The sequence below is a fragment of the Pinus tabuliformis genome, chromosome 3_2, assembly GCF_031772625.1.
Source record: "Pinus tabuliformis cultivar Carrire ecotype Pingquan chromosome 3_2, CPIR1, whole genome shotgun sequence".
In the NCBI taxonomy this organism is placed as follows: domain Eukaryota; kingdom Viridiplantae; phylum Streptophyta; class Pinopsida; order Pinales; family Pinaceae; genus Pinus; species Pinus tabuliformis.
The window spans coordinates 573,695,030-573,713,383 of record NC_142302.1 but is presented as its reverse complement, the minus strand read 5'-3'; the positions used below and the strand labels follow the sequence as shown (position 1 = coordinate 573,713,383).

Genomic DNA, 18,354 nt, shown 5'->3' with positions numbered 1-18,354 from the left:
ACATCAAGAAATTATGCAGCAAGGCATGGAGCCTTACATTGGAAGCAATATCTGTCAAAAGTCAAGGGAAAATTGACATCGCCAATCTCTGTGTCAAAGAAAGGAATTTCATAGGGTATTTGTTGGATAAAAGTAACAGTGGCCAAAGCAGGAGTGACATTAGTAGTTAACGCAACAACTCTAATTACAGCTGGAAAATAAGAATGAAAGATGAGGAGTTTTCTATCTAGCTTAGAAACTGTAACACACATTATCTTTTCTTCGATGGGTCCTCCAAATTTAACCCAGGAATGGCTAGGGCTGGCGGAATCATTTGCAATGACAATGGAGATATTAAATCTGCTTATGAATGGGTATTAGGCCCCCTCTCCAATAACAGGGCTGAAGCTCTCGCACTATACCAAGGGCTCATTCAGCTTCAAAAACTCGGCATAAGCACTGCAACGATCCTTGGAGACTCTGCCATCATCATTAGTCTGATGGTATATAATCAGAACGCCTCCAATGTGATCCTACAACAAACAATAAGTCGATGTCAAGCACTTACCCAGCAAATGAAAGAAGTCTGTTTTTTCCATGTACTTCGCTCCCTCAACAAGGAGGCCGATTCTCGTGCAAGCAGAGCCTGCTCCAAATCCATAGGCAATCTCCGATGTAATGCCATCGAATCTCAATGTTACCTGCCATGAACAGAAGTGAATCAATCTTCAGATCACCCGCAGAGGTATCTAACAACATCGGGTACCTCCTCACTGTCATTCACAATGTCTTTATGCTAAATTTGGTCCTTGTTTCAGCAGAAATCTCCTTCGAATCTTATGATGATGATAACACTGTCACAATATCTCTGAATCCAATCTGAAAATCTTACTTTGGTCCCTTCCCCCAAGAAATTATGACTCTTTCATATCTTACTCGTGATTTATCCCTCAAATTCCCCGTGACTCCCTCTTCGCTCCACCTTATCCCCCTGCTTGAGCCTCCTTATTTATTTTTATTTTCCTACGTCCTAAATCTCACCTCTATCTCCCCTTTGCTGCGTTCGATCTATCCCCTGTTTTCTCCTGACCGATCCCATGCTGCATTGTGCTCTCGGCCATCATTCTTCAGGTTAACTTCTGTTAATCTTCACCAAGCTCCCTTTTCCCCTTTCAGTCTAGACCCCTGCTCTTTGGAACAGTGCATTAGCAGCCCTTTGTTTTTGCTGCGCACTGGTAAATTAGTCTGGTTATACTCAATGGCGAGAAGCGGAGATTGCTTGCACTGTGTTGATCTCTAGGCAGAAATGGAGCAAATCCGAGCACACCAGAATATCTTGGACACCAAAATCGATACCCATGGTCAAATCACCAAGGAGAAACATGAGGCTGACCTCAATCTCTTTCCTCACAGAGTTTCATCCCTTCAGGAGAAATTCAATGACCTCTCAAATAGATGCAGTCATGTCCAAGAGTCCACTGACATCCTAAAGTACAACCTGGAAAAAAATAACACCCTAGCACCAGCTCAACAAATTTAAGGATTGCAGGTGTTGAAGGCAATCCTGAAGAATCCACTACCCGCCAAATCAGTCATATAAACATTGATTAAGCATGACTTGCAAATTCTGCCTTCTATTGTTTTAGTTTGTTAGAATCTACACTAGTTCGGTATTTCAAAAAAGTTAAGAATGATAGAAGCAAAAGGGATTTTGTTCCTCCTGTTATATTTCCCTACTCTACTTCTCATGCATATCTCCTTGTAACAATGGAGCTTAGTGTCCCCAATCTTTTTTGAATACAAACAACAGCCGATTATGTAAAAAAAAAAAAACACTACTCAATTAAATATATTTAAATAAATGGGACGAGGCTACTAGAAAAGGGAATGTGGTGGTGATATCTATATAGAGTAGTTATACCAAGAAAAATAGAAAAAAAACACGTTACTAGTATATATGTACTTTCTTAGATCTGAAAAGAATGAAATATCAGTATATAGTAGATGAGATATGTAATGAGTGTAATGATATTGTCCAAATATTTTTCATAGATGTTTTTTTGTTAGTGTTAAGTACTAAAAATTCAATAATGTTACCCCATACACCAAATTACTATAGAGAGAGATAACATCCTTTCAGCCCTTTTGAGCTTACAACTGAGATGAATTAAGTATAATAATAAAAGAAGTGATTCCATCCTTAGTTCTAAATGGAAAGATAATACAAAGAGAAATTGAATAAAAGTTGTTATAGGAAGTTCAAGGGAGGTATAACATACTCTAATAAAGAATAAAAACATAGATGTATATATTTTTGTAGCATCAAATTCTTACCTAAGAATGTTGTACGAGAGGAAATACCTGTGCAGGATAGGTACTTATTAAATAAATTAAGAAAGGCGTAAAGATCGACTTTTTCATTATTTATTTGGTAATGAACCTTATATTATAGAATACAAATAGAAAAATGCAAAAACTCACAACCTTACATTCAAGCATATTCAGGAAGCAATGTAGCTCTCCAAAAATAAAAGAAGTAATATTTATAATGTGTTTAATTGTGTAAGGACAGAATTAATCACATAATGTCGAACAAATGCCACAAAGAAACTAAAGAACTAACCATGTATTTGGAATTGTATGGAAAGTAAAAATGTAGAATTGCATGTACTCATGGTGTGCACTACTATTCTATTCTAGAAAGAGATGCAATGGAAGGGAAATGTATACGATATCATTGTCAAAGGCTTGGGTAATTATTATAGGCTAATAAGTCGTAGCAACTGGTACAAGAGCCTTACAATAAAATGTTCCATACAAACAAATTGTTCAAAAGAAATCATGTATACAATAGGAAGAATCATTTAGTAGAAAATGGGATATTGTAAAAAGAACATACCTAGGAGTAGATATATGTATAAATATATAGGTTTGCGTGTGGAGAATAAGATAAGAAAATACTTTATCCTATGGATGAGGGGAATGCAATCCATACATAAAAACACAAGATGTTGTAAGGTATAAAAATACCAATAGAGAATGGATTAACCAGGGATTAAGAACCAATATCTTGTAAATATGGCATAGCACAATACAATAGTCTTCTCCAGCCTATTGAATATTAAACTGGGAAAAACTAAAACAATTCTATCAACAAAATAGATGCTAACAACATAACTGAAGCTCAAGGAAACTAAAAGCACATCGATGTCTTGGACATGTTTGTTTGATAGGATTGATATGATTTATGGAGAAGCTGATAATATATTACAAAGGAATAGATAAATAATATTGTTACCTCCTTGAGTAAGGAAAATCGAGAATGGATTTTGTGGTGGACTGGAAATTCTAGGTTCACATATTTGGATACCCTTAATAACTGGAACAAAGAGTATGATAAATGAAAATTTTAAGTAAGAAAACATGTAAAAATATAGGAAAATTCTTAAAGGGAAATTATAGTGGCCCTGGAGAGGGAAAATAAATCCTTGGTTGAAAATACTTGAAGGATGAAATAGTCCTTGGATACATATATGAAATATAAGAGAATTGATTGATAAGACGATATATTAAGAAAATGTGGACAAACACATATGTGAAAAACTGCAAAATGTGTCATATATACACAAGATTAGAGAGAATGTCACGATAAATTATGGTTCAAGTAAAAAAAATCACGATAACAACATTGTAGGTGGAATAATTGGAGACTATTAAGTTGAAAATAATAATAAGATTGGTATTTTAACTTCCCCAAGGAACTATAGAAACACACAGGAACTCAGAGATAGTGCCGAAAATATGCAAAAATTGTCAGCCTTACATAGAAAGGATCAAAGTAAAAGGACCAAAGATAAAATAACGAGTGAAAACAAGTAATCCCTCAAGAGAAATGGCAAGAGACCCCAACAAGAGCAAAAAATTCATTGCTTGACATCAATATTAAGAATGAAATGGTCTTAAATTTGTATGGGGTTAGAGATGAGTGTTGTTGTTTTGTTTAAAACTTCACAAGTTAGATTTTTATTGAACCTAAATTAGATTTTTATTTATGGTTGAATGATGCAGCCATAACTATGAAGAGAAAACTCCAAACTTAATTTTTTCTAGTTGATGTGTTATTCTAATATATATATTTACACGTGTGTGTATGGAACTATTTGGAATCAATGAAACCAATTATATTAACGTGTTATGTGTGAAGAAAGTTGATACACATAAAAAATAATAATAATAAATGATTGAAGTGGGTGAAGTTCAAAAAGGCATGATTGCAGTTCTGTGAAGCCACATTTAATTATTTTAACTACGATACTTGAATTACCTATGTTGGTTGTATTAATTCTATACTTTTGTGGTTTAACATTTGTGGCTATGAACATGTATGAAACAAGTGGAAAAATAGTGAGGAGGGACTTGGCTAAGTCCACTTTGGGAGTGGGATTAAAAATAATATAACAACAATGAAAGATGCTAAAGACAAGAGGGTGTCATGCACTCTAGTTATGCATGACAAATGCATGTTTGGAATTATGATACAACATGATAGAAATTTATTTGATATGTTAGCTTATTAGTTGCAACATATAGGGAGTATCAAAGTATGTAGCTATATTTTTAACTTTCAATGTTGTAGAATAAACGACCTTAAGAGAAATTGGAAATTTCATGTCTCTAAATCTCATGAAAGAAACATTGGATGAGATCCATATTACTTGAAACACCCTATCATTAAGGGTGCCAAAAAAAGGACCTATTATTATTGTGATGTTACACTAATGTTGTTGACCCTGCTGTGTGCATGTGGATAGCTTTCGTTGGGTGCATGTGCATGATTATTTGGTGAAATGCATGAATGAAAATAGAAAGTACTTGTTTCGTATGTATCAAAGTATTCTAAGGAATAAGCATGAAATGAAGATAAGAGTATCTTTTACTCTCGGACTAAGCCATCGTTCAAAATAAATTGAGGTGGAAACACCTTAGTACTCAAGAGACTCAAGTAGAAATGAAAGAGGAAATGCACGAGATATTTATTTCCATCTTAACAAAAAAATGGAATTTAGGAAACACCGAGGACTATTTTTATAAAAATTAGGGGAAGATGTAACAAACCTATGGCTTTGCTTTTTAAATAGTCACGAGTTTTAGACATTGAACTATAACTGGATTTAATGGTGATGGAAGCCATGATGAGACTTGTGTGATGATATAATTATTTTATTATTATTTCAGTTAATAAATGAATTGCTTGGAAATATTTATGAAATAGCACTAGTGTCTAGAAGACTTATTGTGAGCTTATAAAAAGTTCTTTGGTGGTCAAGTCCGCATGATGGACCTTCCATGAAAGTCTCCTAAAAAATCTCTAGGAAAAAAAAGTTAAAAAGAAATTAAATTAACATAATGGGAGAAAAAGATTGTGGTAATTACTTAATTGGAGATAAATAATAATTCGGGTGGAATAAACCAGTATGGGAGATAAAAATGTACATTAAAGAAAAATAAAAGAATATTTTTAGGAAAAAAAAAAAAAGCTGGTAGACCTTAAAGCAGGATGTTGCTAAAAATATACTGGGAATAAATCATTAGAATGAACCAGCTAGGAATCAAAGGGTTTGTTGATTCTTAAGGCAAGAAGATATTAGATCGGGGGGAACTATTGTAGACATTTCATGGTTGGATGGAACCTTCTCTACTCCTAACTATTTCCTAAGCATTGAATATGGTGAGCTGAAATTATATTTATGTCCTCGTGTTGATTCGAATTGTGAAATGATATTTAATGATAGAATGGAGGAATTGATGCATAACTTCCCTCTATGCACCTAATACAGTTCTTCATGTGTATTCTAGTTGTTCTTTTATATTTTATTGTCATTTGCATGCAAATTTCCATATAAATACATGGAAAATAAAGTTGTCAAAGAGTAATGGCTAGTGATAAGAGTTGTGATGATATATATATATATATATATATATATATATATATATATATATATATATATATATATATATATATATATAGAATTATTCTTTCTTAATTATCAAGGTAAGGTTTAGAGAAATTTTATCTAATTCTATAATTTGTGCATTTCTATGGGGGTAGTAAATATTCTATAAAGTATACTACAGGTCAAAAGTAAAAAAAATAAAAAATTGTAGTATTTATTCTACTAATTCAAGAATATGACCAGATTTCATTTAAGTTCCACAAATGGCACATCTCTAAAATGGAATAAGAATTAAAAAAAAAAAAAATCATTTGGTAGGGAACCATGGAGTATCTATGTTACCCCCATTTAGTAAATAAATGCATATAGTACTATGAACCATTATCTATATGTATTTATGTAATGAAATTTCATGCTTCCCCTAAGTTTGCTAATTGATTATACAAAATATAGACTCTGAAAGTCTCATAAGTTTCATAATAAAGACATGGATACTAGAAGTGACAATATAGGAATAAGGAGTTAAAAATTATTAATAAGCACGATAAGGTTAAAATATGAGCTATGGAAACCAAATTAGTAAGTTTTAGTACCACAAATATCTACACAATATGTTAAAAATGAATGGATATGTTATATTTACACAAGTAGATAAAATCAAAGAATGGTCATACAAACTGGCAGTCATAGTAGTAAAAATATATATGAATAAAAGGAGCAGATAGCTTATACCTTTAGTGGACTAAGTATAATATAGAAGAATTCTACCATAGGTCCTTTCTGTAAATATTATGTGTGGATAACTAAATCGATGTGGTTGAATGCAATAGCCTAATAAATAGGGGATCAATATAATATAGAACTACAATCAAGGTAGTTATTAATATAAATATACACAGAAAAAAAGGATTTACATAAAATTGGATGTTAAATGATAAGAAAGCATGGTAATATTTAATTTCAATTTACATGCACATTATACATATTCTATAGAAAAATTGGGAAGGTCTATAGATATTCAAGAACTTAGAATTATAGCCATGCAGCAAGTCATTGTAACTATAATCATGAGTGGGTAAACCCTTTGACAAAAAACAGAAGTAGAAAAAAACCCATATGTACAAGGTAGGCGTAAATCCTGAGTGAAAAAGGAGTATGAAATCTCTTAATTATAGATCCATTAGAAACAACTGTATTAAGGGTCGGAAAATATGTTAAATGAAAAATATGATCAAGCCTTCATTTAAAGAGAAGAGAAACCTCATAGGGTTTAAAATTGACCTAAATTTGTACAATTATGAGAAAAATAACGATGGAAATTCATTTCTAATCATGGGGACATGCTACTATAGAGTGGATGGGAGGTGATTAAAATCATGGAAGCTGACCTATGAGCCATCGTAAAATAATTTAAGTCAACCTTGAACATGAATATGACCCTTGAGGTATACGAAATAAATGATTTGTTTTTCTTGAAACCATACATGTACACATAACAAGCGAAGAGAGACGGGAAAGGAGAAAAATAAAGTAAACAAATTTAAAATAATAATTTTGAAGGGCTTTTGGGAATCTATACTTATCTATGAAAAATAGGATAAACATCCCTCATTCAACGCTACCAATATATAAGAATATGCATTAACATATAAAGGAATAATAAAAGGTTTTCCACAAGATCTCGTGAAAGAAAATGTTTCTTACCGTATCGTAATAAGAATATAGGCGCCAGAGAAAAGAAAACGAACTCGCGAACGCTAAGGATTGAATGAGAGAAACCCTATGAAATTTGAATAAGCACATAAACATATGTGGTTATCTATTAATATGTAGAAAAGATGACCATGGGAGACACGCTATTCCTAATCGAAGGATCAAAAAACCAATCCAAGGAAAATGTATACACTGTGAACCTTATGCAAGGTTAAAATAATGAAGTCATAAGGATATATATATATCACCTGGTAAAAAAATTTATTTGTTGCTAGTCAAGCATTGAATTAGAAATGGAGATATTTCCATACCCTGCAAACAAGGATGAAATTCACTTTAATACTTGATAGATGAAAATGTTCATAACTAAACATAAATCCACTCTAGGATTTGATCAAGTACCTCAGGTGGTTAGAAATATATTCAAAACCATTTGAAATTAAAGGATCAAAGTACTACCTAGTAGCGAATTGTAAAATATTCCTACAATAAGAACAAACCAGGGAAAAAAATTAGAATACATGTACCATTAGGATCTCTAGGTATAAAAAAACAAATAATGGTTATAAGCCAGAACATCACCTCGCTAGGTTATAGAGCAACAACACGGCCATGTATGCCAAATAAATATAATGAAATGGGAGTGTGAATTGAGGTTAGGGTTTTGGAATAAACTTGACCAAATGTCTACTATCTAAATTAAAAACCTCAAGTCAAACCAATGATGGGAAATTGTACCTAAGTTTGAGATGGTCATATGGAGTGAGTACAGTGTCGGTCTTTCATAGCATGATCCTAAAGCTAGGTGTAGTATGGTCTATCTCCCATATAGCATAACCAATCTACTTTTTTAAAGTTACAATGAAAATATCAGATAAGGGGATATGAAAACCATGGTATGGTTGAATTCATCACTTGAATGGTTACATATAAATATGGTGTAGTGTTATTAATAATATGTATAACACGTGATATGAGTGAAAGATATTAATACACTTAAACTACTAATGTTTTGCAATAAGGTATTAATAATTGAAATAATAAAGATTTACTTAGAATTGGAACTTGTAACAAAACATCATAGCCAAAGCAAGGGTGGTATGTAAGGATACATAAGTGATCCATCTCTCTAGAAGTGCAAGAACATCAATTTGAGAATTATGAAAAGGGAACAGGAGCAAGTAAGGTTAGTCTTATTTTACAAGGATAGAAAACGAGGAACCGAATTGACATATGAGACCGAAAGATATTAATACACTTAAACTACTAATGTTTTGCAATAAGGTATTAATAATTGAAATAATAAAGATTTACTTAGAATTGGAACTTGTAACAAAACATCATAGCCAAAGCAAGGGTGGTATGTAAGGATACATAAGTGATCCATCTCTCTAGAAGTGCAAGAACATCAATTTGAGAATTATGAAAAGGGAACAGGAGCAAGTAAGGTTAGTCTTATTTTACAAGGATAGAAAACGAGGAACCGAATTGACATATGAGACCAATAACATTATGCTAAATAATAATACAACAATGGTTCATTATAATATATTCCATTGAATCGTTAGTGGTAAAAGGTAATGTTCAAAATTCAAGATAGATCATACCTTGATCAACTAAAAGTCTTGAACTGCACGAGTAATGTCACGTATTGGAAAAACGATGACATGAATTAGAAGTATGTACAATTATAGCAATTTAAAAAGGAAATATAGTAATGGAGGAAAAAAAGAATGGAATAATTATACCTATTAAATTTTATGTGGCATAAATATAACATAGTGGTAAACGTAAGCCATATTTTGATGTTCGGAAATGAGAGGACAAAATATTATATCACTATACACATATATTTATGTATCTAAATAAGAGTTAACAAATGAAATCATTATAAATGTATGAAAATAAACTAGTTATTGAAGTAAATAAACTAGTTAATGGTGAATGCCAGGAGGAGACATTAATGGTAGGCAAGAGCTTTGCAGTGAAATTTGAAAAAAGAAAAAAAATTATCTTGAAATTAGAGAGGAGTGTTGCAGTATTGGAATGGAGAGTAGAGATGTTACACTGACAATGAACTGAATCCACTAGTTCCCCACCAAGCTAAGACACACTTACCAGAGAATTTACCACCTCATTAGTCCTTGAGTGGTTTATTTTTATAAGTTTTTCCTTCCCTAACAGATTTTATCAACATCCTCCTTTTGTTTCTGCCAACCCAGTTTCCTAGGCCTTTTGTTTTGTGATTTTTTCTTTTTATTTTTCGAAAAAGGTTCTTTTCCTTTTTCCTTAAAACTTGCCTTTCTCACCTGCAACGCTTTAATTCACCCAACTTAGTATCTTTCTCTAACTAAGTGATGTAATATATCTTTCTCTCCCATCATTTTAAATCCTATTTATTTCCTCGTAGGGATTTTTAGGATATATTTAAGGGAATAATTATCTTTAATTTAACCACCAATATTTGTTAACAACCTGGAAAGAATCGTATAACTCTATTGCTTATTTCCGAAGAAATTTCCCACATTTTATTTATTAATAAAAGCCTATTAATTACATCACAATAATTTTATTGATCAAATGAGTTCCAAGTCTAACATGGCTTCCCCAACCATCAGATATAAAAATAGTTCATATCTAAAAGTCGTAACTCATAATTATGAACAAAAACAGAGGGGTATTACATTGATTGTGAAATGAGTTATGGTTCTTGGGGATGTGGTATTGATAATACATAATATTTTCTCCTCATATAGTGATAATGGCTTTTTAAAAATTCATAATATACATGGTAAAATTTTATTGTAAGTATTGATCTTTTATATCCTTATTAATTAAATTTAAATATGGTTACAAAATATGATTATCAGTCCCTTCCAAGGTAGGAGGCTAGCAATTGATTTTTCTATCGTCCATTATTAGTTTAGAATTGACCAATGCAACTTATAATGTTTAACTTTAAAAAATAAATATTTATGTTTTAATATTATTTAAAAAACTATTTTTCAAATATTTGATTCAACCATAACTTGAAGGTCTTATTGTAGCATTTTCATATTATAATTTTATATAGATAACTGCATCACATATTTGTGTATAAAATCCTGTAGATTCAAAATCTCATACAATTTACTAAAGCACAAGACAAGAATCTACTTCTACTTTCAACCAGCGAAAGCCAATAGATCGATGAAAACAATATAACAAGAAGAAGATAAATCAATTGCACATAACACAAGATGTATCTGGGGAAATCCACTGCTCAAAACCTCTCTATCTGTATTGCATATATCATAAATATGAGTGAAGATACAAAGCTTGTTATCATTAGAACAATTACGCACAAGTATTCTCAACTCTCTCAGTTGACACGTTAGCACTTGGTCAACACCTAGCCAATTCTGCAGCTCTCCAATCCCATAATCTCTTTCATAATGCCTAGGATGAATAGCCCATATTTAAAGGGAATTCATGCTTCCATAACTGCACAATCCAAACATCGGATCAATCTATGATGCATGCATGATATTTACACTCCAGTAAATAATAGAGCTAATAGTACATTGTCCCTGCAGTCTCGTCTCAACTGGGTCTTTCTCATAATCGACATGCATGAGTTTCTGATTAGGGAATCTTCAGTTAACTAGAGTAGCACTAGTGGATGCATTAGTGCACTAACTAAAAGTCAGTCGTTTATTAGTTCCACAACTAGTTTGGAACTAATTTAACTGACCTTAACTCAATAAGCTAAGTGATCTAATTTCCAACTCAATTTAAACTCATACTGGACCCCTAAAACTGAGGGAGAACATATACATGACTTCAGAAAGGCTTCCAACTCAAAATTCCTAAGCTAATTAAACTTAATTAACTATTTACAAGCTGTTATGAGAACAAAATTCAATTGAAATGGCTTGGGAGGTTGATACATGACAGAGCGAGAATGGACAAGTTGCAAGCGTTTTGAACTTACATGGACGTAGGTTAGGGTTTTATCCTTCTCACCCTGCATACTAAATCAACCGATGACTTTCTCGTGGTCACCCTAGGAGCCCTCACCCCTCCCTATTTTACTCTCCTATCTAGCAGCTGGCGCGGTCCCTGCTTTTGTATCACGGGTTGTCAACGATCGGCAGTATTGAAATGGACTTGGTCAACTATATGGAGGACCCTTTTTCCTCGATCCCCATCTGGATGACCACACCTCCACTGATTTTGGAAGAGTCGTTTTCCAATCCCCATGCATCCCTTGACGGTTAACCTCTTGCAGTTACCATGTCTTTTTCATCGAAGCCTAGCTCCTCTTGTCCGGTTCATTCCCTGGTTGATTTCTCCCCTCTAGATGGATTCAAACTACCCTATCCCCTCTTCGACATCCCTACACTTCCTAACCTCTTGCATTGGTTATTACTCCCCTTAAATAGCTCAAACAAAGGAAATAACCAAACAAAATGTCGATGACCCCTGTTTCAGAAAACTGAAATTTAATAATGCAATAGTATCACAGTGTAAGGATTGAGTGACTGGCCAAGCTTCAACATAAATCCGACGACCATCTCAAACAGCCAAGCTACCCAAATCAATAAATTACATCCGACAATAAACAAAGACCGAAGGAAATTCCTCATTTTGCAAGACGCCACAGGGTTTCATGGCAGAACCAACCTATTTACAGAAGGCGAGCTTCTCGGTTAGAAAGCCCCATGAGCCTGTGCTTCTAGAAATACGTATGATAGAGGGTTTTACTTGCAAAGTCAAGCCAAAGGTTAAACCTTTTGAAATTCATAAACATTACTAAAACATAAGAAAGTCAAATACTTCAAACTCTTGTCTTACCTATGAAGCAACCGTATCATGCGAGAGAGAAATGAATACCTATAGTCACCATTCAAAAGTTAATACCATGCCTCTACACAGATAATGAGAAATAGAGGAATTCCCATTTGAAAACTCTAAAATCCTTACCTCTACGCGAGGACCATCCTCTTGCCTCGCAACTATGATGGCAGAAATGAAGTAGCAGTTGGGAAACATGCCTCCATCAAAGGTAATAAATCAGAAGTATTCGATTCAGGCGGCGAATCGAAACTCGAATGAAGAGTGTGGACAGAAAATGCATACCAATCATACCAACGTATTCGCCAGAGAATGACAGAACGTGGACGGTGTGAAAAAAGTGCAGAGCCGCATTACACAGAAACCATCACGCCCAAATGAGAAATGAACAGCAGAGGGAGACAAAGGTAGGGCAAAGGTTTAGCAGGAAGCCCATAAGCCATTGGATTCTTACACCCAAATCCTATGGTGGAATGCATTCCATAGTTAATACCTAGCCTTCTGGTAGCAGGACGAACTGACAACATTTAAGACGAGGCATCGGTGGTAGCGTACCCATAGACTACCTCCTCAGTGGTGTAATGCCACGGGAATCATGGTACTGCCTTGTGGGGCAAATCCATTCAATGGCTCATAATGTCATCGGATAGCCATAACTCAAAACTCAATTAATATTTCCAGTTAGAATCTATAACATTTGAATGCTATGCGTATGACATTAATCAGATTATCGAATTTACACGGAATATGGTAAATATACAACAAATTACATTAATGCAATAATACAAAAGTTTTTTTTTTTTTTACTATGATAGCGATAAGTGTTACAAATGGTATCAGATCCCAAGCTCACACACTAAGACTTGTAGGATAGATGAATACACATTTAATTAAGTTACAATATATATATATATATATATATATGCAAAAAACAACTGAGTATGGTGAATGTCAACACAGAGAAAGAGGTCAGCGCCAAAGAATAGAAATGTAGAGGAGCCCCCGATTATCAAACCAGTCGGATGTGCCTTATGTAGAGGCCAACCCAGATATATGGATATAGCTCGAAGAAGAATCCTGACAGGCCAATGTTGCCCTGCTTGAGATTGTGCAACAACTACGTGTAGAAATGATGAAATTGAGGATGGGCAATGAACGACTGAGGCATTAAAAGGAAAAGATCCTCGAAAGCCTATCTGACCAACGTAATCAACAAGGGCCAGACCCCAGTGTGGAGGATAGGGAGAAGACCCCAACAACCCATCATGGTGAAGAAAATGCAGAATCAGCAGAGGGACATAAGGAGGATGAAGAGGGTCGTTCAGATAATGTTTTTGACCAAGGAAATTCCAAAAGACATAAAATGGAATTACAAGGTGAGTTAAAAAAATAAAACCATCACTTTTCAAAGGAGAATCTGAAGAGGCATCGTAAGCATGGCTAATCAACATGGGTAAATATTTTTTAGATATACGAATATACTAACAAACTCAAAGCATGGTTGGCAATGTACTAGTTAAGGGGAAAGGCCACCCTCTGGTGGGAAAGAAATTTCTGTTATTAATCGATCATAGCATCATAGCAAATTTCTTTAACTAGTCTAACTTAAATGCTCGACAAGCCAGGTGTACCACATTCCTGAGTGAATTCGACTTCGAAATGAAGTACCTTAAGGGAAAAGAGAATCGAGTGGCCGATGCGTTGAGCAGGAAAATGCATTACGTCTATGAAATAAAATTTAGTCAAATACAATGTAACCTCACTGAAATCATCAGAGAAGCACCCCTTAAACACCTAGAATATGCATTCCTTTGGCAGCAAGCATTGGAAGATTGAGAGAGAGGGAAACAATCTGATTATGTTATAAAACCTGACAAATTGTTAACATTCAAAAGCATGATATATGTACGCAACCAAACTTCTGTCAAACAATTCTTATTGGATGAATTTCATAGGAAGCCATATGCCACTCATTCAGAATACCAGAAACTTCTGTTAGCCATCAGGAAAAGTTATTTTTGGCCAGGTTTAAGGAAGGATGTTTCAGAATACTTATCAAAGTGTTTAGAGTGTCAGCTAGTGAAAGCAAAGCATCAAAATCTGGCTGGTCTATTACAGCCATTACCCATTCCCCAGTGGAAATGAGAGACGATCACTCTAGACTTCATCACAGGATTACCTCGCACTATGAAACAACATGACTCAATTATGGTAGTAGTGGAAATGTTAAGCAAAACTTCCCATTTCATACCTGTGTAATCCACCTACAAGACTGAAGAAATCACAGATATATTCATGAGGGAAATTTTCTGGTTACACAGGATACCCAGGGTAGTAATTTCTGACAGATATGTAAAATTTACATCCACATTTTGGAAAAACCTCTTTACTAGGTTAGGCACTTAGATTCAATTCAGTACTGCCTACCATCCACAGACGGATGTCAAGAAAGAGCGAATGAATCAAGTTTTGGAGGACATGTTGAGGATGTTCGTAATGCAACAACCACACAAGTGGGAGGACTACCTCCACCTAGTAGAGTTCGCTTATAATAATGGTCATCATGGATCATTGGGCATGAGCCCTTTTGAGGTGTTGTATGGAAGAAAGTGTCGGCACCTACATATTGGACTAATCCAGTTAATAAGTTAGCATTGGGTCCTGATATGTTAGCTGGAATGGAGGCTACAGTTAAAAAGGTCTGCCAGAACTTAAAAGCTGCTCAAGATAGGCAAAATATTTATGCAGATAAGAAATGTACTCATAAAGAATTTCAATTGCGGGATAATGTGTATTTGAAAGTTAAAAACTTAAAAAGTACTTTATAGTGGAAGGGTTGCGCCAAATTGGCACCCCGGTATTGTGGACCATTCAAAATATTGGAAGGGATTGGATCAGTGGCATACAAATTAGCACTCCCCGGCCACATCTGAGTCCACAATGTCTTCCATGTCTCCTTGCTAAAAAAATATGTGTACAATCCTCAACATATAATTAACTGGGAAAATATACAGGTAATAAAACAATTGAATAGGTAACATTGAATTGTTGTTTTGGTACAATTCTGATAGCAAATTGTAAATTGTGCAGGTCGAACCAGAGGGAGAGTTTCTGGTAGAACCTCTTCGTATTCTCGATCGAAGAGAAACCACCTTGCAGAAGCGAGCCATCACCCAGGTTAAAGTGCAATGGAAGCACTTTGGCCCGGAAGAGGCTACTTGGGAAGAAGAGGAGACTATGTAGAAAGCCTATCCGGCATTATTTTCTTAAAAGAACACCAGAGACGGTGTTCCTCATAAGGGGGGGAAGTTGTAACACCCTATGCTGCACAAACATTTATTTTTCTTACCAAGTTTTACATATTACTTCAAAAACTTTTACTTTGCTTAACACAGTTTGTTAAAGGATTAAGGTTGGAAAGCCATAACATTTTGTTATTTTGTTATTAAGGAATTTAAACAGTTTGTTAAAAGAACTAAATGAAACAATTACATAACTCCTTAGATAGTTAGAGACAGTTTCCCATCTTTCCTCCCCAAAAAGGGAAAAGAATAGGAAAGAAGGGGACACATAAAGGGAGGGAGAGGCTGCTCAGATTTTTCCTTGAGCTGGGTACAAGTAACCAGTGGGAAAGAAATCTATGGCTAACAATTGAACTAGTATGTGACTTGAGATTGGACTGTAGACCTGAAGCCAAAGATACCAGACTGTAATCACCCAGTAACTGTCAAGAGCGGGAAGTGCTAGGAGGGGGAATCTGGACGTAATTTCTAGGTCTGTGGCTGGGTGGTGAGACCTTCCAGAAAATAGAAAGTATCTATATATTTCTAAACAGACAGAAACAGATAAGTGAGAAACTCCATGCTTATTATTCATTCCTAGAAAAGTATTACTTTAACCAAGAACGAACGATTATCATCATAACTATATTATCAAGTCTATTCTGTTGTTTAAAGATTAGATATGTAGTAAGTAGACTCTATCATTTATTATGGTTAAGTTTTCATGATTAATGCAAAGTATTGATACTATCCTATTATATAAATGACTAGGAACATATACTGTCAATTTTATTACTAGTTCGATCTGCTTACTCATATGTTTTATAGGATACATAACTCTATACAGTTCCAAGAAATTATACAAAAAACCATTTCAAAACTTGAGTAAGATAATTATTTTACCCTCAACTCTGAGATAATAGCAGCAACGATAGTTTAAGAATTATAAAAGAAAAATGACAATCGATAACAAAGATATAAATCATTTTAAAACAATGCATGAGAACTATATCTTTAACATTGGTCATTATTTAAATGCATTCAAATATGAAGTGCGATAGGCAACCTGAAACTCACAAAACTCTTCTTGTTATTAACCATTAACTTATCGGCTGGAAAACATTTGAAACCATGACAGAATAGATAGGGTCCACCTTGGCCCTTAGCCAATTCCAGAATAAAGGATCGAGAGCCAACTAGCTCATAATAATGGAATTTAAATTAATAAATTCAGACTGATAATCTTCAAATAAACTAAGAACAGTAATCCCAAGTAAAACCCCCAAAATTTACAAGACTATTCGAAGTTATCATGACATTAACCATGTATGGATATCGTGCAGCCGAGTTGAAACCCTTAAACATCTCAAGCAAAGGAAATAGCCAAACAAAATGTCGACGACACCTGTTTCGGAAAACTGAAATTTAATAATGCGGTAGTATCACAATCTAAGGACTGGGATTGGCCGAGCTTCGGCATAAAGACGACAACCATCTCAAATAGCTAAGTTATCCAAATCAATAAATCACATCCAACAATAAACAAAGACTGAAGGAAATTCCTCATTTTGCAAGCCGTCGAAGGGTTCCATGGCAGAAGCAAGACGAGCTTCTCAGTTAGAAATCCCCCTGAGCTTGCACTTCGCGAAATATGCATGATAGAGGGTTTTACCTGTAAATGCAAGCCAAAGGCTAAACCTTTTGAAATTTGTAAACATTACTAAAATATAAGTAAATCCAAATACTTCAAAATCTTGTCTTACCTATGAAGGAGTCATATCATGCGAGAGAGAAATAAATACCTGTATGCATCATTCAAAAGTTAATACCATGCCTCTACGCAAATAAGGAGAAACAAAGGAATTCCCAATTCAAAACTCTAAAATCCTTACCTCTACGGGAGGACCATCCTCTTGCCTCGCAACTCTGCTAGAGGAAACGAAGTACCAATTGGGAAACATGCCTGCATGAAAGGTAATAGATCAGAAGTATTTGATTTGGGCGGTAAATCAAAACTCGAATTCAGAGTGTGGACATAAAACACATACCAACGTATTCGCTAGAGAACGACGGAACGTGGAGGGTTGGTGCTGCCATGGTATTCTCCATCAAACTTGAAAGGAAGTGCAGAGCCACATTACACAACAACCATTGCGCCCAAATGAGAAATGCGTAGCACAGGGAGACGAAGGTAGGGCATAGGTTTAGCGGGAAGCCTGAGAACTGTTGGATCCTTACACCGAAATCCTACGAAGCATTCCGAAGTCAATACATGATCGTCTGGAAGCAGGACGGACTGACAACATTTGAGATGAGCCACCAGTGGCAGTGTACCCATAGCCTACTTCATCGGTAGTGTAATGCCACGAGAATCGTGCTAGTGCCTTGTGGGTCAAATCCATTCAATGGCTCATAAAGTCGTCGAACAACCATAGTAAAAAACTCAATTAATCTTTCCAATTAAAATCTATCACATTTGAATGCAATCAGATTATCGAATTTACACAAAATATGGTAAATATACAGTGAAATACATTAATGCAATAATACATTTTTTTTTTTTAGTATGATAGCGATAAGTGTTACATTTT

General features: G+C 34.5%; 1 long non-coding RNA gene across 2 annotated transcripts; it reads right to left on the bottom strand.

The window, feature by feature from the left end:
* Window positions 1–16,984: 16,984 nt before the first annotated feature.
* On the bottom strand, window positions 16,985–18,068 carry LOC149181832 (uncharacterized). 2 transcript variants are annotated; one of them, XR_016257572.1, is made up of 4 exons: window positions 17,812–18,068; window positions 17,656–17,726; window positions 17,527–17,565; window positions 16,985–17,435 (listed from the first exon to the last, which is right to left on the bottom strand). It is a non-coding gene; the product is annotated as an uncharacterized LOC149181832 (long non-coding RNA). The 2 variants fall into 2 exon arrangements; XR_016257571.1 differs by lacking the exon at window positions 17,527–17,565.
* Between the last annotated feature and the right edge of the window lie 286 nt (window positions 18,069–18,354).